A 22,850-nucleotide genomic window follows, 5' to 3' on the forward strand; every position below is an offset into this window, starting at 1 on the left:
GTCTAAAATAACTTAAAACCTAACAATAACGAAAGAAATCACATCGGTAATGAAAATAAGATGATATCAATTGCACCACCAACCTTTTTATTGGAAACTTGTATGGACAAACATGTCATAATCAGTAGCACATATCAACAATAAAGATCCGATACCTGATATGTAGACAAGTTTTACTTGGATGATCTCAAAAATAAATATCCAAGTGATAACCTAGTTTGTACCCCAAAATATTATAAGAACCGAGTACCAACAAGAAAAGGTTCTGTAATGTTTCTCTCGAGATACGAATTCTCCAGAATAAATCTTATAGGTTTTATACAATTTTTTAGGTTTGAAAAATGTCTAGGTTATTTAATATACTACTTGTCATATTTCTATTATAAATATAAGCAATTTAATATAAAAAAGAAATAACGCAAGACACCAGAAATTTTTGTTAATGAGGAAAACTGCAATGTGCATAAAAACCCCGAGACTTAATCCAGAACTTGAACGCCACATTGTATTAAGCTGCTACAGGCATTAGCCTACTATCAGGCTCCGGGATGAACTTTAGTTGAAATCGGATTGACCCTACGAGCAATCCAGCTTCACTTGTGCTCTTTTACGTATCTTGGATCTTACAAGACCCTACGCCACATGATTCCCCTAGCTGACGTCCTTTACATGCCTAGGAGTTGATTTAACCCAAGTGAAGACTTTTGACTATTTTACCTCTAACAGAAAGCCTTTTTGATTTCTTTCAGAGAGATATTCAATCAAGGTATGGAAATCTATATGCTTATGAGGATCTTTGAGAAAAGAAGATATCAAGCAAACTCAAAGATTATGATGAACTTATAAAAATTCTTAATCAATCCTACCTCGCAAGAAATATTTAAACAAATCAAATCGGAAGTGATTTAGATATCTATATATCTTGGGGAACCACAAAGTCTGAGACAAAGAGTACTTTGGGATTTCTATCTATCTTGTTCATGATTTACACTTCGGAAACTATAATGATCAATAAGAACAAGATCCTGATAAAATGAATTATCAGGTAAAAGATAATCTGGTCGGGCTTCACGAGTCCCTTAGTAAGTTTTTCAAATGTGTACCTGATACCATTTCACCAAAGGAAACCTAGATTTTATAAGACGACTCTAGCCGCAACTAGGACACAAAAATGTCAATATGATGAAGATTCTAGTGTGCAAGGATTCCTCATTTTATATTTATGAACAAAGATTCAAAAAAAAAAGGTTCTTGAACTAATTTTAATGTTTACGAATTGCTTTGTAACGAAGCACGCTAAACTTCTCCATATATATTATGCATGAAAGTATGTGATAAGTTTTTTTTTTTTGAATCACAAATAAGATATGTGCAATCTTAGTGCACCAAGTGGTTTTCCAGAGAGCCTAAATAGTTCTAGAACTGACAATCATAAGCAAAGTACATACCACAAGAACGAATCAGTTCAGTCAAAATAGTTTTTGAACTCAAAGTCGTCTCGTAACTCAGGAACCTTTTGAAATTGACAAGTTTGCAGACTGTGAAAACAGTTTGTGTATTGAGAACAAAAGGTGTGCAAGAAACATACCAAATCAACCGGTTAGCGAACTGCATCAATTAACTGGTGTACTATTGAATTAAATAGTATCCAGTACTATCTCAAATCGACTAGTTCGCGAAGTGAGCAAATCAGTTAGTGTATGCGAGTTAATTGAGATTAATAAATCAAGTCTTAATATTTATAAGTTCAAGTTAATGAATTGAGGAAAACAGTTTGTGAACCTTAAGAACTAACTTGACTACTTCTTATTGTTTGATTTTTTTTTTGTAGTTTTCATCATAATACCGAAGTCATACAACATGTCTCAGCTGATAAAATGGTAGATAATTTGAGTAAATTTTTCTTTGTTTAGATACCCAGTCTTCACATACCTCCGTTGATGAAGTTCACATTGATACCGCCTTCAGTCTTCAATCTCCAAGGTTGATTGGGGAATTCTAGTACTCAACTACCATGCTTCATTCCTAGTCCGAGAGCGAATTTAATATACTACAAATCAAGACGTAGTTTTGATCAATTTAAATTGACAACAAGCTTGATATACCAAAACTTGTGAGTTTGACCGAGTGATGCTCTAACAAATAACTAAACTAAAAGTAATAAGTTAATCACTTACTGCATACTAATATCTAAAATAACTCAAAACACCCAACAACAACGAAAGAAATCACATCATAAAGACATTAAAAATGGTCAATATAATTGACATCATCATATTCTTTCACTCCATCTTCGATGTCAACATCATCAACTTCTTCTGTTCCTTCTTCGATTTAAGCATCATCAACTTCTTTCACTCTTTCATCCGTTACAACATCATCAACTCCTCCCTTTTTGTTCTCATCAACTTTTTCTTCTAACTCATCAAATAAACCTATGATGTCATCATTTTCATCGTAATAAGGGTTTACTCCTTGAAAGTATGATACCGTGAAAAATAATCTCGATCATAATTTATTTTCTTTTTTATGTGATTCAATATAATTGAGGGATTCTGATCACTGATCAAAGGATTGTCATTACTGTTTATCCAATATAACAAAATCCGAATCTTTCGCCATCCTAGTTAGAACGTCTCCTATTATTTTGCAAGGAGGTTCTGAAGGTATTGGAGCATAGCTCGGTTGAACCCACCAAGCGTTGGTATGTCAAATTTGGTTGTCATATTTTAGTGAATCAAAACTCATTTAAAGAGTCGCTTGATTATGTACTAGAGTCAACTTCGTATAGGTTAGCTTAAAAGTATTAGGATATGAGACATTACAAGTATTGCAAAGACTTGAAGAAGTGAAGAAGTAAGAAGCTACAATGACAACATCATCCTTCCACTTGAGGTTAGTGATATTTGACTTGAACTGTTTCATTCCCTAATGTATCTTTTAGGTCGTGCATATGGAAAACAAAATTGCGAAGCATGAACACTCTAGATAGACATAGTATTAGGGAATACAATACGAGGTTTATTGCTTAACCATTAAACGATGGGTATGAGGTCTATTGTGATTATGTATGGGTATGAGGTGAGGATTTCATCCTAGGAAACAATGTTTTACATGTATTTTAAGGAAGTAAATTCATGAACTTGTTTTGTGAATCGAAAAGGAAATCGCCAGGCGTTATTGGTATTGTTATTCATTGCATATCTTGTGAACAACTAATATGTGTGATTAGTATAACCGCTCATGACTTGTTTGTGTTCTTGGTAAAACTATTCACAAAGGCCTGACTTTTGTATTGGTATGACTTTTATTAGTAAAACTGATCTTAAGTAATCACCTGAGATGGTATGATCGAGTTTGTGATTTAGTGAGATCGACTCTGGGTAAAGGGGAACCGATCCTAGTAAGAGGTGCAATACATCACAAAGGGGAATCAATCCTCGTATGAGGTGCAACATGTTTTAGCAGAAAGGGGAACCGATCATATGGACATGTGCAACACGTTTTTAGGCAAAGGGGAACCGATCCTATAGACATGTGCAACACATTCAAGTTAGATACCATATATATGTGGGGAACCGATCCTGGTACCTAGTCAAACGAATTTTGGAAAGCTAGTGTGACTATGCACAGTACTCACATGGAGGTAGAACCGAAACTTATTTTGGTAGAACCGTTAAACCCATGAATGGTGATTGAGTGTTCTTGATAAATCACATAGTTCTTGAAAGTCAGATGAACCAATTCTAAACTTGTTTGAAAGTGTGGAAAATCGGTTTCAAGATTGTAAGTATAAAAGAGGACTCAGAAAGTAAGTATGTCGACATACTTTGAACATGTGCAGTAACGCTTATCTTTAATTGTACAAAGTTATTCCTTAATAGCTAAAGGAAGAGAATCCCAGGATCGAAACATAAATAAGTTAAGAATCTTTTATTTAAGGTTATTAGTTTTGTTTAAGGAAAATGAGAATTAGTAATGTGCATTTACTAATTGAAGATTTTCCAAATAGATTTTCGGTCATTATATTGGACAGAGCATTTCAAGTAATAATGGAAACCGAATTTGGAATATATTGCATATCTTGAGAATATTTTCGGTTTTGGAAATTCCTTGGTGTCCAAACTTCCTTGTCTATAAATACTTGAATTTTGCATTTCTAGCAAACTAATCCTTCGTGACAGCAAACTTCCTTGGTTATGTTGTTACTGGTGAAGCCGCCTATTCGGAAAGGAGAGTAACCTAATTAGGCGAAATCTCTTATGGCCGCTCAGTTTAAAGTCTTCTTTGGGATTGAGAAGCTCTATTAGTACCATTGGTGGGAAACTAGATAATTGCGGTTTATCTTGTGTTTTCGATTAATTTGATTGACTAACGGTGGTTGAACTTTGATTGCACATAGTTTGTTTATGCTTGAGAATCTTCTCTTATGATATAAGATTCACTCAAACTAGATCAAAGTTTCGACAGGGATCTTTAGAATGTTTGTACATCTAAAGACGTCTTGTGATAACCCATTGTTAACAGACTCCGTTTTGTGCGTGATTGACCACAAGAGATTCAAGTTTTTGTGTGCAGGCGTTTATTGAAGATCTAAGAAGATTTGAAGACAAAGAAGATATTTCTGATTTGGGGTTTGTTAGAGCACTGCTCGGTCGAACTCGCATGCGTTGCTATCTCAAGCATGTTTGTCAATGTTAGTGATCAAAACTATAAGTTTTGATTTCTACTCTACTTATAGCTATGTCTAGGACTAGGATAGAAAGTGTAGTTGTGCTCAAGACTCCATGGCAATCATCATACAAAGACGAAGAACTACTCAAGGAACTTGTGGAACTTCATCGACTAAAAGGTATGTGGAGACTTGAACTTATCTATTACTCAAAAGTCTATCTACTCTATCTCCTATCTTGAGACAAAATTTGTATTCCTATATAGACTTTGATTATACACATTTACTATTTCGAGTCGAGTTTATCTCGCATATCTATTTCTCGAAATATATGTTGGTAATCTTTCACTTTGGCCAAGTTCATCTTTACTAATGACGAAAGTCATATTAAGTTTCAATTACTTGAAAATGGCTTTGACAAAAAATGGTTTGTGAATAACAATCATATAACGTCCTCTAAGAATGTTTCAATGATTGAAATGAGAGTTTAGAATATATAACCTTGGAAGAATATAAACATCGTGTAGTAACACATATGTGTATAAGTCCTTATTCCTTGAACCAAAATATGCGTACTTTGCTGCTCAGGAAAACCGGAACTAAAGTCTGCGTACCAGTACGCGCACCATCGGAAGTTCACGTCTCGTGAAAATCTGCTGGAGTTTGTGAACTGAAAACAAATTATTCCGGGTACTTAAGTCCGCGTACCAGTCCGCGTACTTAGGTTGGTTATTTTCTAAAAACGATTATTCGTGAACTTAAACTTATATAAACTAAGGAATGCATAATTGCAAACCGTGGCTATAATGTTCATGAACTGATTTGAGTGAATCAATTCGTTTTTGCTTTGATTGCATCTTGTATACTTCTATAAGATCTAAGCAATTGAACAACTCTCTAGCTAGTTCATTTGAGTCATTTGAACTAGTTGTGGTAAACAAGAATATGGTTGATATGGAAGGCTCATATGCTAACCATTTGGTTAACTACTGTTGAACCAACCAAGTGTACATGTTTGGGTACGGTTTGTGTAAACGTGCATTTCATTTGTGTGTAACAATCTAAGTTCGATCTAACAGTTGAAAGATATTAGCTTGAATCTAATCAGGTTTTCATCTAACGGTAAATATTGAAGGCTTTGTTACTAAGTTAACACTGATTGCAAACCCTGATTTGAAAGTGTATATAAAGGAGAACTCTGGCAACTGGGAAACCTAATCCCCACACCTTCTGTGTGATAATAGTTGTATTAGCTAGATTCGATTCTCCTTTAACCTTAGGTTTCTTCTCGAGACCATGTAGGTTAACGACTTGAAGACTTCATTTGGATTGTGAAGACAGGCCCAACTATTTTCTCTGTAGTTGCGTGATCTAATATTGTTGTTTCTACCGTATTTGAGTACAATCGTAAGTTTGGCTTGATATTGATTTCTCCGATAGGCAAGATATAAAAGAAGTCACAAACACCTTCGTCTCATCATTTGTGATTCCGCAATATCTTCTCTCGCTAATCGATTAAGATTATTGTGAGGTGATTGATAATTCTAGGCTTTTCTTCGGGAATATAAGTCCGGGTTATCAATTGGTTCATGTTCACCTTGATTTATCAAAAGACAGAACAAAAACTCGTAGGTATTTCTGTGGAGATAGATTTATCTATTACCGTAGACTTTTCTATGTGATACAGATTTGTTTATTAAAGTCTTCGACTTTGTGTCGTAACAACTCTTAGTTGTGGGTGAGATCAGCTAAGGGAATCAAGTGCGTAGTATCCTGCTGAGTTCAGAGACGTAAGGAGCGCAATTGTACCTTGGATCAGTGTGAGATTGATTGGGGTTCAACTACAGTCCAGACCGAAGATAGTTTGTAGTAGGCTAGTGTCTGTAGCGGCTTAATACAATGTGTGTTCAATCTGGATTAGGTCCCGGGGTTTTTCTGCATTTGCGGTTTCCTCGTTAACAAAACTCCTGGTGTCTGTGTTATTTCTTTTCCGCATTATATTTTGTTACATAATTGAAATATCACAGGTTTTCGCGTTGAATAAATCAATTGGGAAATCCAACTTTGGTTGTTGATTGAAATTGATTGATCCTTGAACATTGGTCTTTGGTAACATTCAAGTAATTTCTCTTGTATTCAATTAGACTCGCAGATTTCTAATTGCTTGAGTAAGTATTGAATCGAGAAAGTGAGATATAACTCTTTGATATACTTTTATTAAGATTGAGTCTGAATGTCTAGTTGATTCTCTTAAAAGTATATTGGAGTTTGTCCATACAGATTGCTAAGAGAAATATTGGGTGTGGTTGTTAGACCCCCGCTTTTTCAATTGGTATCAGAGCATGCAAACACGTTTAAAGACCTTACAATATGTGTTTGTAGCGATCTGACTCTACGGACAGGAATTCCATCTTCATAAACGTACCACCAGTCTTCGATGGCACAAACTACTTATGGTGGAAAATTGTTATGCGTGCTTTTCTTCAAGCTCGTGATTTTCAAACATGGGTACGTGTTGTTAATGGCTATGATCCTCCGGTTAATACAGAATGCGATGTACCTACACCTAAGGATATTGGTAGATATAGCCCAGAAGAAATCCTTGATGCAAAGCAAATTCTGATGGCTTAAATGCTACCATACATGCTATTACCCCAGATCTTTAGTATCACTACGTGCACAAAGTCTAAAGAAGCCTGAGATATCTTATAAACCGTATTTGAAGGAAATACCAGTGAGAATGAAGCTAGGTTTCAAAACCTAAATTCTGGTTGGGAAAACCTTCGTATGGCAGATGAAGAATCATTTGATGAGTTTAATCACAAAGTATCTAAAATTGTTAATGCATCTTTTGCATTGGGTAAGACTATTCCTGAAAAGGATATTGTGATGAAAATTCTCAGATCTCTGCCAGCCAGATAGGATTCTAAGAAGCATGCCATCGTTGAAGGAAATAATCTCGCAACGTTGTCCAGAAATACTCTGGTTGGAAAGTTAAAGATCTTTGATGATGAGCATACGTCCAAGTCTAGTAAGGATGTTGCTTTCAAAGCACTAAAGAACACTAAATTACTTGATAAAAGTAAAAGTGTTTGCATCTCTGAAGATGATCTTTCTAAGGATGATTCATCAGATGAAGATCTTGACAATTTAGTCTCGTTGATCACAAAGACAGTTTACAGATCTTCTTTTGAAGAGAAGTAAACGGTTCTCCAAAAATAAATCCAGGTCATCGGATAAACCCCATAATCGTGTTCCTCCTAAAAATAGGGATAATGATGAGGATATGCCTCAGTGCTTTAAGTGTAAAGGTTTGGGTAATTTTGCAAATGAGTGTCCAAATCGAAAGAAAAACACTGGGAACAAAGGTCTTGCTGCAACTCTTGATGAAATGTCTGACAATTATGATTCTAATGAAGACGAAAAATCAAGTGTACTTGTTTGCTAATCGATTTGCTCTTCGTTGAAGTTTGTTGACATGTCTCAATTTTGTGTTTGTACTTGTAACACTTTGATAGTTCTTGACCTTTGAGTGAACAATATGAGCACGTAAATCTTGGATATAATTCAGGCATCTGAGATGTGCAAGCTGCTAGACACATAGTGGTACCTGAAACGTCATACACAGAGTTTCCAATAGAAAGGTCAATTTTATCCTCCAGATTGGTTGAGTTTTCTTCTGAAAGAATATCGAGATTGATGTATGTATTGATGCAACTATCAAAATCAATATTTTCACAAAGAAGTGCAACATGAGCTCAAACTTGCTCAAAAGACCGCTGAGGTATGTAAGATTTTATCTTCGTCTAAGAAGTTAGTTTCCAAGGATAAAACAAGACCATTAGAGAAGAAAGTATGGTCTAATCGTTTTGATAGACAGGGGTTTGTGGATTCCTCTCAAAAGGAACATGGTGAACAGATTGTTGCTCACCAAAACACAACTTGATTGTGTTGATTTGTGTATCTTGTCTCATGTGCCTGATCAAAATATACAAGGTTGTGCACCTCTCAGGCTTTAGAAAAAGTTTGTTTTTCTTCTTTTCTTAGTTTTTTTTCTTGCTTGATGCAAAATTGGAATTCCATGTCTATCAATAAAAGAGGGTTAAAATAGACAATTCTGCCTTTTATAGGGTTGAGAGTTGTATGCTCACGAACCTGTGTGTATAAAGGTTTCGTAACCCTACATATCTTTTTCCTTCCCTAAAAACTTCTTTTTATCTTAAGACTCCTTGTTGAGGTAAATTGTGATTTCCTCTCACAAACCCGTACATTCATGGATACTCCAAGCATCATGTCTTCTGATGGAAAAGATGTTAATATGATTGTTAAGCCATCAGTCATGAAGGAAAAAGAAAAATCTCCAATTTCTTTGACCTTGAAAAGAAAAAGAAGGAATGTGAGGAAGCCAAGAGTTGTTCCTTCAAATTCTCAGAAGTTTTCTGATGTTCTTGAAATGTTGAAGGAGACGCGAAAGGAAATTCAACAGATAAACGTACCACCAGTCTTCGATGGATCAAACTACTTATGGTGGAAAATTTATATGCGTGCTTTTCTTCAAGCTCGTAATTTTCAAACATGGGTACGTGTTGTTAATGGCTATGATCCTCCGGTTAATACAGAAGGCGATGTATCTATACCTAAGGATATTGGTAGATATAGTCCAGAAGAAACCCTTGTTGCAAAGCAAAAATTCTGACGGCTTAAATGCTACCATACATGCCATCACCCCAGATCTTCAGCATCATGTGACTACGTGCACAAAGTTTAAAGAATCCAGGGATATCTTAGAAACCGTATTTGAAGGAAATACCAGTGATAAAGAATCTAGGCTTTAAAACCTAAATTGTTAATGCATCTTTTGCATTGGGTAAGACTATTCCTGAAAAGGACATTGTGATGAAAATTCTCATATCTCTGCCATCCAGGTACAATTCTAAGAAGCATTCCATCATTGAGGGAAATAATCTCGCAAAGTTGTCCAGAAATACTCTGGTTGGAAAGTTAAAGATCTTTGATCATGAGCATACGTCCAAGTTTATTAAGGATATTGCTTTCAAAGCAATAAAAAAACACTAAATTACTTGATAAAAGTAAAAGTGTTTGCATCTCTGAAGATGATCTTTCTAAGGCTGATTCATCAGATGAAGATCTTGACAATTCAGTCTCGTTGATCACAAGACAGTTTAGGGATCTTCTTTTGAAGAGAAGTAAACGGCTCTCCAGAAATAAATCCAGGTCATCGGATAAACCCCATAATCATGTTCCTCCTAAAAATAAGAATAATGATGAAACTGATGACGAGGATATGCCTCAGTGCTTTAAGTGTAAAGGTTTTGGTTATTTTTCTAATGAATTTCCAAATCGAAATAAATACACTGGGAACAAAGGTCTTGCTGCAACTCCTGATGAAATGTCTGACAACTATGATTCTAATGAAGACGAAAAATCAAGTGTTGCACTTCTTTGTGAAAATATTGATTTTGATAGTTGCAGCAATACATACATCAATCTCGATATTCTTTCAGAAGAAAACTCAACCAATCTGGAAGATTAAATTGACCTTTCTATAGTGGAAAATGGAAGTTAAACCACTGGTAGGACATGAGGTAATATCACTAAAAACGACTGTGTTCCTCAGCTGTAATCTAGAAGTGGTTTTTTCCAAAACGACTGTGTCTCACATTCCTTGATTTCTTTAAAAAAATCACTGGTTTCAACAGTTAAGTGTTAATACTGATGATCACAGTAGTTTATTTTGATTATATTCTATAGAAAAAATGGGATTTGATTCAGCTGAATCTTAATCTGATTCAACTGAATCAAAAGTAAGATCAAAACTAAAATTAAAAAGAAAACCCACTTAAAGATTTATATTGAAAGATAAATTCAATGTACAAATTCGGTCATTTTAATATGAAAATTTCAGCACTAACATCAACGTTAAACCTCAAAAATACTTCAAATATCTTCATACAGTTTAGCACTCAACCCTCAATACCGCGTCATATAACATAAGAGAAATAATACCAAAGAAAGGTACCCAAGGTAAATGTGAAATTGGATGAAGTTCCTCTTTGCAGCTAACCACGACTCTATGTAGCTTGTCTTGCAGCAAGCTTCGACTATTGTAGCTGTTGTTACAGTTCACCAATAGCTACAACTCCTCTTATCATATTCTGGTTCATTCTATATAACATGCTTTGCATCATAGTTCTTTAAATGGTCACTGAAAATAACAATCAACCAAACTACTGGATGCGTTATCCAGCCAAGCTACAGATCACGATGCAGTTAGGTTGGCTATATAGGTCATATTTAACAGTTTTAAGCTGAGAGATGTTGATCTTGAAATTAACATGTAAAATTTATGCAAGAGCCTGGACAAAAGAACATACCAACCATATGATTTTTATTACTCAAGTCCCGAATTCAAGTATTCAATGAATGGTTGACAATCTGTGCTAAATGAACAGAAACACCAGAAAAATACCTTCTACGAGCAACTTTTGACACCTTAGAGATTCCGCATCTTTCTCAACAAGGCGTTCCTCAATCTGCATTGCGATGTAATTATTAGACCTCAATAGATATAAATGGAATGGAACTATTGAGCAGAATACGTCCAACAAAATCAGAATGAGCTATAAATAAGTTACAGGTACACTTAAGAAAATAGTTTTTTGCTTGACTAAGAAACTAGTGCAAGCGATTAGATTCTTCATTTCGAGTTCAATCTTCCCAGGTTCACCATCAAACACAAATTTTTGCATTGATATAGCTGTGCCAGGACACAAGAATGTCTTCTCGCTAGCATCATGAAGGATGCTGAATAATTCAGTAGATGATATAGAAAACCTAGAAGGCCTACCTTGAATGAGATCCTGGATACAACATATGCACCTTTGAATACCTTAAAACTGACAGATACTATAAAACCGTTAATGAATAACAAATACTAAAAAAAGTGTCTAACCAATAGAGCAGCACCAGCCTTGACATAACTCTGAGGCAGAGGAAAACCCAGGTTTACGGATAAACAATGCCAATGCCCTTACAACTGCAGATCCAGGAACTCCCTGCAACTTATTTCTTGTTAGAAAGCATCCAACAATAGATGAAACACATATATTGCGCCAACCAAACCACATCTAATGAAATGCCATGTAAAAACAGGAAACATATTATAAATAACTGAATAAGGACGAAACAACAATTACAGGATGCCTTTGCCAAATCAATTATTCCTTTGTCATGAGCTTTAACCACTACCCGTAGACTGCCAACTTCCTATATGGAAAGTATATATGTAAACAAGGAAGACTCTTGGAGATCCATAACTACTCTTGTACCTCTATTCTGTAACATTAAACTTATTTAGATTTTCCTCTTTTGAAGCTTATGTAGTGTAGGAATAGAATGCAATCTTCTGTTTGTTTCCCAAGAGCTAAGAGTTTTCCATGTCAGTTAAGTGCATTCATGTCAGTTATTTAGATTTTCTACTCCATCCATTAGTCAATCATGCAATTCGCCTAATGTCAAGTAGGTCCAAAGAAGATAACAAGGGGCGGGAAGTAACAGCTTAAGTCAGATGCATCCAAATATAAGAGACAAAATACTGAGAACTATAGGCTAAATGAAATTATAACTACAATAAGTAAAACAAAAAGCAATATGAATTTTATGACCAGGTCATTACCTCCAACATCACAGTATCAAATGATATAACATCCTTAGCCTCATCCACAGACAGCTGCGAAACACAGGACACAGTGAGAAATTGGGTCCAAAAGGAGGAATGGACCGAATGGTCGCTACAATTATATTTCTCTAGTAAAAGACATAGTTAAATTACCTTATCCCAAAATTCTCCCATGAGATCCCTAATCTTGGTAGAGTCCTAAACAACATACAAAAAACAAATTAGATGCCGGAATTAAAAGAGGTGACAAATTTCACTAGTCAATTCACCGTGATCCTGTATTATATTTAAACCATTAGGCTAAAGAGAAGTTAACAAGATACTGTAGAGAAACATTACATTTATACTCTAATTTTTTAAAGAGCCCTAACATATTCTACGTAAGTCATGGAAAAGGAAAAAGAAAATTGACATTTTTGTTCATTGAAATTTATTTAAATAACTCTTCTAAATGAGTGAGAGACTCAAAACCTATAAAGATAGTGAACTGAGAAACAAGATTTCAACAGGAAGCATAAAAACCTTTTCAATCTTCAAAGACCGACGGTGCAGACGTATATGTCTGTGATAGTTAATGGGTGAGCAAAATACTCAAACACATTTGTCGCACTTCTGCATCGGAACCTTGGGATACAAAGGGCATAAAATGAATTTTGAATCATTTACTGGTATCCTGATGAAATCTGATGCTAACTACAACCCAAAAATACCTTCTTAGGAGTTATGACACTTCACATACTTTTTAGGCTCACCAAGGCCACTTCACCTGAGCAAAGTTAACAAAGGCCTCAGGATTTTAGAATGTGCTCGCTACTGACACACCCTATGTCCCTTTCCATAGAGACTTCAATACGTATCATGGGGTGATTAAATTTCTAATAAAACTAATCTTGGATGCAAATAAGCAGTAACTAACACCTTTAAAACTTACTAGCTATATGATTTTTCACACTACAAGCGTCTTATACCTTTGAAAGCTAAATATTTTTTCAATACCTTGTGGGTCTAAAGAGCTAAGGAACTGAATCCACTGGATTGGGCTGTCAGTTGCCCTAGAATAAGGAAGAATAAGTTCTTTCCCTATTGCTTGTCTAATGAAAGTACCAAGAGAGTCATTTGTTTCATCTGCCTTCACGAGATTTTTTCCAAACATCATTGCATCTATATTGTTACTGGACCTTAAGTTTGCTGCGCGCATTTAAAGATTCCAAGGGCTATGTGAGGGAAGTCTCTGGAAAAAAAAAGAGTAAGATCCGACAGATACATATATCAATAATTGAGCACTCCCGTACCAATAACAACAATATTTATTCACTTGAGATCATGCAGCGTGAGCAAAAAAGTTAAACATTCTCTTTAGATGAAAGCAAACTCAACACCAAGAGAACATACCTCTTCTCCGGAACCTACATTACCGATACCAAGACAAAACTACGTATCTTAGGCTAGATGGTCCTATCTTCAACAACTAAATAGAATATTGTAACATACTATTCATATAGAACTGGTACAGGGCATAACACAAAATTTTAGAGTCCCACTTATTGAACAGATTCGCAACAACTTCAAATTCTACGCCTTGGTCATCATACGTTTAATTAAACCTCATGGTAAATGACTTAAGGCAGACATGGAGTGACGAGATATTCGATTTCATCAAAATAAATAAAAAGAATTAGTACAATCCTTTTACCAATTAAGATATAAGCTGCAGTTATTTGTTCTTTCCATGCCATTTCTAATTCTCCTACACATCATAAACACATAACTGAATTCAAATCCCTAAATTAACATCATATCTTCATAAAAATTAAAACATATGTAAGAAACTAGAAGCATTTATTCTTCTAGCAACCATGTCTTTAAGAGTTCAAACTCATATTCTAATAAATCATATATAATCTAGGTGATCATTTGAGAGTAAACATTGAACTGTTTCAAGTGAACCCAATACAGAACCTACTGTAGTTGCACACTAAGCAACAACAAAAACATTGGGTCTCCTTCGATGTTGTGAAGAACTTACCATGACAGTTCAAAAAACATGTAATGTCTTCAAAGAATCATGATGAAACAAAACAAAACTCTATAAAGCTAAAACATTCTACACATCGGGTGAACCTAATACCATTATTGAGCTTCATCAAGTTAAGGACATACAGTTTAAACAAATCCCTAACTGAAACTACGATTACTACAAAAACCCAAATTAAAAATCAAAATAAACCTGAATCTCTTGCAAAGCTTCAACACATTTACTAACATTTTTCGGAAAGGAATCAAGAAATTCAGGTTGTCTTCCTTATGACAATGACACTAGCTTATCCTGAAGCAACAACAAAAACCCCAAATCAAATCAAAACCCTTTATTCAAAAATATATTTAGAAAACCCTAGAAACTCAAATCTACAAAACTAACTTAAGAGTACCAACAAGATTTGTTCGATTTCAGCACTCAAAACTTCAGTAAAACAAAACTAGATCAATATTATTACCCGAAGTAAGTGAAGATTCAATATTAAATTAAGGGGTTTTATTTCTTACACTATGAGAAGAGATCTTCAAACCACTTGACTACTTGAGGAGTTCTCTTGGAGGTAAAAATAGAAAAGGAAACACCTTACTGCAAAAACGAGAAAAGATGAAGAGAAATTAGATCGTTAATAATACAAAAATTCTATCAAATTATCAAATAAGAACAATATTGATATTACCCTGATGATTTCAGGAGCAAAGAAACTATATCTAGATAACAAAGTTTACTATTAATTTCTAATGATACGTGAGTTTTGATTTTCATCTGTGATTCGTCTTCGATTTATATCTTTGATTTCTAATTAATCAGAAACAAACTGGATTTTTATTTCTCAAAGATTTATTGAATTTGAGTGTGAGAACGAAATAATACGAAAGCTAATTAAAATTGAACAGTTGATGGTGATGAAAGTAAAGAGTTGATGACTCGGGGATGAAGAAGAATAGGATATTATCTGCAGAAGAAGGGGATCTCATTCTGTGCATATCGGGTATTAGCGCCTGAAACCGGGGCGATAGAAACTAGTTTCTCCCGCAGTCATTGTTTTACTCGATAAAAGTGCCCTGTTTTTTAATAAAAATACCGCTTTATAGAACGACTGTGGCAGAAACATGTTTAATTTTTATCATGAAAACAATTGTGTTTCACCGCTCAACTAGTTACTACCGGCCCATGAAAGTCGTTTTCATAAATCCCAGAAAGTGGTTTAAAACCCATTATCCACTAGTGGCTATTGGAAACTCTGTGTATGACGTTTCAGGTACCACTATGTGTCTAGCAGCTTGCACATCTCAGATGCTTGAATTATATCCAAGATTGATGTGCTCATATTGTTCACTCAAACGTCATAACTATCAAAGTGTTACAAGTACAAACACAAATTGAAATATGTCAACAAACTTCAACGAAGAGCAAATCGATTAACAAACAAGCTCAAACTTTCTCAAAAGACCGCTGAGGTATGCAAGATTTTATATTCGTCTAAGAAGTTAGTTTCCAAGGATAAAACAAGACCATTAGAGAAGAAAGTATGGGCTAATCGTTTTGATAGACAGAGGTCTATGGATTCCTCTCAAAAGGAACATGGTGGACAGATTGTTGTTCACCACAACACAACTTGATTGCGGTGATTTGTGTATCTTGTCTCACGTGCCTGATTAAAAGAGACAAGGTTGTGCACCTCTCAGGCTTTAGGAAAAGTTTGTTTTTCTTCTTTTCTTAGTTTTGTTTCTACGTGATGCAAAATTGGAATTCCCTGTCTATCAATAAAAGAGGGTTAAAATAGACAATTCTGCATTTTATAGGGTTGAGAGTTGTATGCTCACGAACCTGTGTGTATAAATGTTTCGTAACCCTACATATCTTTTTCCTTCCCTAAAAACTTCTTTTTATCTTAAGACTGCTTGTTGAGGTAAAATGTGATTTCATCTCACAAACCCGTACACTCATGGATACTCCAAGCATCATGTCTTCTGATGGAAAAGATGTTAATATGATTGTTAAGCCATCAATCATGAAGGAAAAATAAAAATCTCCAATTCTTCTGACCTTGAAAAGAAAAGGAAGGAATGTGAGGAAACCAAGAGTTGTTCCTTCAAATTCTCAGAAATTTTCTGATGTTCTTGAAATGTTGAAGGAGGCACGAAAGGAGATTCAACAGATAAAGGCTTTTGTGCTTAAGACTCATGAGATTCAGAAGGCCCTGGTTCGGTATCACTTAAGAAGGTTTATTGATATTAACTCCTATCTTCATGAACCTTATGTTCCAATGGCTGTTGATGACAAGGAGTTCGGGGATGATAAAGAATTCTTCAAAGGTCTTAACATCTAGTAAATCTTCTTATGAGAATTTTATTTCTTGTGTTTTAGGAAGAATAACTAGTTTTTTGGAATAGCCATTATTGTGATTACACATAGCTATGTCAAATGTTTTCATCTTCATTGTTTCAGGTTAATTTGTTTAAATTCTAAAATTGTTTGGAAGATGATTTTTACAGTATTAATCTTTATGGTTTTATATATTGCAATATGTGATGGGATATGTATGTTTGCGTCCGTGAACTATGATTATCCCATACTTTGTCAAAAGTTAAGTCTTTCGTATATCGATATGCATGTATTGATAAAAGAATGAATGAACTTTTGACATTACAAAAGTTAAAATCCTTTTATGTCATATTTTGATGGAAGAAAGGATAAAACTTTTGTTTACGAGGATTTTGTATATTATATGTCATTGTGCAAATAGTGATGAAAATTGGACGAATCCTTGTCTGTTCCGCAATATTGATCTTCCCTGATCCATATTTTTATGTGTATATTGTGCGGCTCCATAAGTTCTCTTATGTTGAGCATTTCCGATTAAATTAATCATGGGTTTTCTTGTGGTTAATTTAATTGAGTATTTTTGGATTCAAGTTCATATTATTATGTAATTTTTTATGTCCAAAGAAATCCTTCTTGTGAAAGTAAGGTCGCTCTTGTTGTTATTTCGGGAATGACATTTTATGGGGGAGAGTTCTTAATTGAACTTGTGCTTAATTGCCAAATCTTTGTGGGGAGTGCGGCTGTGGAATATTATAGGAGTTATCTTGTATCTTTATAAACTCCTTGATGAAAGTATTTAGCTTCGAATATATGATTGCATCTAAAAAGTTGATATGTGCTTTCTTTTGGTCATAAAATGTCTCTATGGAAATTTCATTAGGATCCCACTAGTTTTCGTACCTTTGCCAATTTTATTGACAAAAAGGGGGAGAATTAATGTGTAGTTCACACTACAAATACATATGGTTTTTGGATCATTATGTAAGGGGGAGTGGTTTCCATGTGATATGGAGTATTGACTAAGGGGGAGTGATACATATCACCATAGTATTATTGTCGAAGTTGTGAAACAATTGAACTTTGATGCTGTGTAATAATACTATGACACTGGGTAACAATGATTGAGACCTCTTGTTTTCTCATTGTTATAACTACGGATTTTCAACAACGATGATGCTAAACTTAAAATCTTTGGAATCATTGGAGTACTTGGAAGTGACGAAGATTTCGAGTAATGTTGAAGAACCAAGAAGATCAGGCATGTGGAAGAGAAGCTAAAAATTTTATTATTTATTTTGTATTCCATATGTGTTGATAGTTTTGTCACTAAAATTGACAAAGGGGGAGATTTTTAGAGCACTGCTCGGTCGAACTCGCATGTGTTGCTATCTCAAGCATGTTTGTCAATGTTAGTGATTAAAACTATAAGTCTTGATTTCTAGTCTACTTATAGCTAAGTCTCGGACTAGGATAGAAAGTGTAGCTGTGCTCAAGACTCCATGACGATCATCATACAAAGACGAAGACCTACTCAAGGAACTTGTGGAACTTCATCGACTAAAAGGTATGCGGAGGCTTGAACTTATCTATCACTCAAAATTCTATCTACTATATCTCCTATCATGAGACAAAAGTCGTATTGCTATAGAGACTTTGATTATACACATTTTCTATTTCGAGCCAAGTTTATCTCGCGTATCTATTTCTCGAAATATGTGTTGGAAAGTCATATTCAGTTTCAATTACTTGAAAATGGCTTTGACGATAAATGGTTTGTGAATAACAATCATATAACGTCCTCTAAGAATGTTTCAATGATTGAAATGAGAGTTTAGAATATATAACCTTGGAAGGATATAAACATTGTGTAGTAACACATATGTGTATAAGTCATTATTCCTTGAACCAAAGTATGCGTACTTTGCTGCTCAGAAAAACCAGAACTAAAGTCCACGTACCAGTACGCGCACCGTCGGAAGTTCACGTCCGGTGAAAATTTGCTGGAGTTTTTGAACTAAAAACAATGATTATTCGTGAACTAGTCTGCGTACTAGTCCGCTTACTTAGGTTGGCTATTTTCTAACAATGATTATTCGTGAACTTAAACTAAGGAATGCAAAATTGCAAACCGTGGCTATAATGTTCATGAACTGATTCGAGTGAATCAAATCGTTTTCGCTTCGATTGTGTCTTGTATACTTCTATAAGATCTAAGCAATTGAACAACTATCTAACTAGTTCATTTGAGTCATTTGAACTAGTTGTGGTAAAGAAGAATATGGTTGATATATAAGTGCTCATATGGCTAACCATTTGGTTAACTATTGTTGAACCAACTAAGTGTACATGTTCGGGTACAGTTACACAAACCTAAATAAATGTGCATTTCATTTGTGTGTAACAAGCTAAGTTCGATCTAACAGTTGAAAGATATTAGCTTGAATCTAATCAGGTTTTCATCTAACAGTGAATATTGAATGATTTGTTACTAAGCTAACATTGATTGCAAACCCTGATTTGAAAGTCTATATAAAGGAGAACTCTAGCAACTGGGAAACCTAATCCCCACACCTTCTGTGTGATACTAGTTGTATTAGGTAGAGTCGATTCTCCTTTAACCTTAGGTTTCTTCTCGAGACCCTGTAGGTTAACGACTTGAAGGCTTTATTTGGATTGTGAAGCCATACCCAACTATTTTCTCTGTAGTTGCGTGATCTGATCTTGTTGTTTCTATCGTATTTGAGTACAATCGTAAGATTGTCTGGAGATTGATTTCTCTGATAGGAAATATATAAAAGAAGTCATAAACACCTTCGTCTCATCGTTTGTGATTCTGAAATATCTTCTTTCGCTAGTCGATTAAGATTATTGTGAGGTGAATGATAATTCTAGGTTGTTCTTCGGGAATATAAGTTTGGGTTATCAATTGGTTCTTGTTCACCTTGATTTATCAAAAGACGGAATAAAAACTCGTAGGTATTCATGTGGGAGACATAGTTATCTATTACCGTAGATTTTTTCTGTGTGATGCAGATTTGTTTATTAAAGTCTTCGACTTTGGGTCGTAGCAACTCTTAGTTGTGGGTGAGATCAGCTAAGAGAATCAAGTGCGTAGTATCCTGCTGGGATCAGAGACGTAAGAAGAGCAACTGTACCTTGGATCCGTGTGAGATTGATTGGGGCTCAACTACAGTCCAGACCGAAGATAGTTTGTAGTAGGCTAGTGTCTGTAGCGGCTTAATACAATGTGTGTTCAATCTGGATTAGGTCTCGGGGTTTTTCTGCATTTGCGGTTTCCTCGTTAACAAAACTCCTGGTGTCTGTGTTATTTCTTTTCCGCATTATATTTTGTTACATAATTGAAATATCACAGGTTTCGCGTTCAATCAATCAATTGGGAAATCCAACCTTTGGTTGTTGATTGAAATTGATTGATCCTTGAACATTGGTCTTTGGTAACGTTCAAGTAATTTCTCTTGTATTCAATTAGACTCGCAGATTTCTAATTGCTTGAGTAAGTATTGGATCGAGAAAGTGAGATATAACTCTTTGATATACTTTTATTAAGATTGAGTCTGACTGTCTAGTTGATTCTCTTAAAAGTATATTGGAGTTTGTCCATACAGATTGCTAAGAGAAATATTGGGTGTGGTTGTTAGACCCCCGCTTTTTCAGGGTTCATAATCTTTGGTGCGCACAATACTTGTTTCGGTATAGAGGATCCAACTATAATCGGTTTATCCTTGTGATAGATTTGATTGATTAGTTGTGTAAATCAGCATCAATACAATTCTTTGTGATTAAAAGTATTGATTGCAAAATCTTAACAATTACCTTTGGTAGTTGATAATAAGATAGATCTAAGAACCTGACGAAGGAGTTTATTGAGATAAACAGAAGCGTCGAACTCATATCACTTGGTTAAAAAGAGTTGCTACCAAACAGATTTGTTGTTGTTTTACTGTTTGGAATACGAACCAAAGGAATTGTTCCAAGTACGTGACTTATTCATAAGTTGGAGGCGTGGGAATACAGACAGAACTAGGTGAACTATAGGTTTTGTTGCTTGGTCTCAACTATACGAAGTTGGTTTGATTTTGTATAGCGACTTAATCCTGAGAGTATTCAGTTCTGGACAAGGTCCCGCGGTTTTTCTGCATTTGCGGTTTCCTCGTTAACAAAATCTTGATGTGTCTTTTAATTTTCTATTTCCACAATTATAATTGTTTTTATTATAATTAGAAGTAAAATAAACAAACGTTAATTCCTATTTTACTTGATAGTAATCCTATTGTGTTTGGTTAAGTATGAGCCTCTTATCAAGTAAACATACTTCGTTGTTGTATTGTCTCCATCTCGTATCCATAGACGACCACACGAAGTGTGAACTTATTAGTTGTATTGTCTCGACTCAGTCCATACACAATCACTTCCATAGAAAGGACTTATAGGCAGGAAAAGTTTTAGCTTGAGGTATATTTGGGTACCTTCGCCTTTTCAACTGGTATCAGAGGAGGCAAACACGAAAAGGTCTAACAATCTGTGTTTGGTGCGATCCAACCTATAAGAATGAACTTGAGTTCTTATGAATCAACTTCAATTAACGTACCGCCAAGATTTGACGGAACAAACTATTTATGGTGGAAATCAACTATGGGATCTTTTCTTCAATCACGAGACTTTAATACATGGCTATTAGTCATTGATGGTTATAATTACCCAATGGTAGAAAATTCGGAAACTGATTTTAAACGCTTAGTGGATTTTCCAAACGAATAAAAGGCTTTTGCTAAGCAGAATTCAGATGGTTTAAATGCTATTATTCATGTTCTAAGTCACGATTTACAACATCATGTTTCTACAAGTCAAATATCGAAAGAAGCTTGGGATAATAATCTTCAGATCGTATTCAAAGGAAACACTTCAGAGAAAGAAGCTAGACTTCAAACTCTTACGTCCGATTGGGAAAACCTTCGAATGGATGACAACGACACTTTTTAAGAGTTTCATCTTAAACTATACTGAGATAATTAATGCCTATTTCTCTCTTGGAAAGACTATTTCTGAAAAGGATATAGTGTGCAAAATTCTCAGATCGTTGCCATCTAGATACGATTCTAAAAAACATGCAATCATTGAAGCTAATTGAAAAGGAGAGGGTACCCAAATATACCTCAAGCTAAAACTTTTCCTACCTATAAGTCCTTTCCCCGAAAGTGATTGTCTATGGACTGAGTCGAAACAATACAACTAATCGGTTCACACTTCGTGTGATCGTATATGGATACGAGATCGAGACAATATAATAAAGAAGTATGTTTACTTGATAAGAGGTTCGGACTTAACCAAACATAATAGGATTACTATCAAGTAAAATAGGAATTAACGTTTGTGTAATTTACTTTAAATTATAATAACGACAATTATAATTGCGAAAAATAAAAGTAAATGACACAACAAGATTTCATTAACCAGGAAACTACAAATGCAGAAAAACCCCGGGACCTTGTCCAGAATTGAATACTCTCAGGATTAAGCCGCTATGCAAAATCAAACCAACTTCGTATAGTTGAGTCCAAGCAACTAAACCTATAGTTCACCTAGTTCCGTCTGTATTCCCACGCCTCCAACTTATGAATAAGTCACGTACTTGGAACAATTCCTTTGGTTCGTATTCCAAACAGTAAAGGAACAACAAATCTGTTTGGTAGCAACTCTTTTCAACCAAGTGATTTGAGTTCGAAAAAGGCTCCTCTGTTTATTTTAATAAACTCATTCGTCAGGTTCTTAGATCTATCTTATTCTCAACTACCAAAGGTAATTGTTAAAATTTCGCAACCAATACTTTTAATCACAAAGAATTGTATTGATGCCGATCTACACAACTAATCAATCTAATCTACCACAAGGATAAACCAATTATAGTTGGATCCTCTATGCTGAAACAAGTATTGTGCACACCAAGGATTATGAACCCCAAATCAGAAATCTTCAATATCTTCTTTGTCTTCAAATCTAATTATATCTTCAATAAACGCCTGCACACAACAACTTGAATCTCTTGTGATCAATCACGCACAGAACGGAGTCTATTAACAATGGATTATCACAAGACG

This window comes from Papaver somniferum, chromosome 9 (assembly GCF_003573695.1).
Source record: "Papaver somniferum cultivar HN1 chromosome 9, ASM357369v1, whole genome shotgun sequence".
NCBI lineage: Eukaryota > Viridiplantae > Streptophyta > Magnoliopsida > Ranunculales > Papaveraceae > Papaver > Papaver somniferum.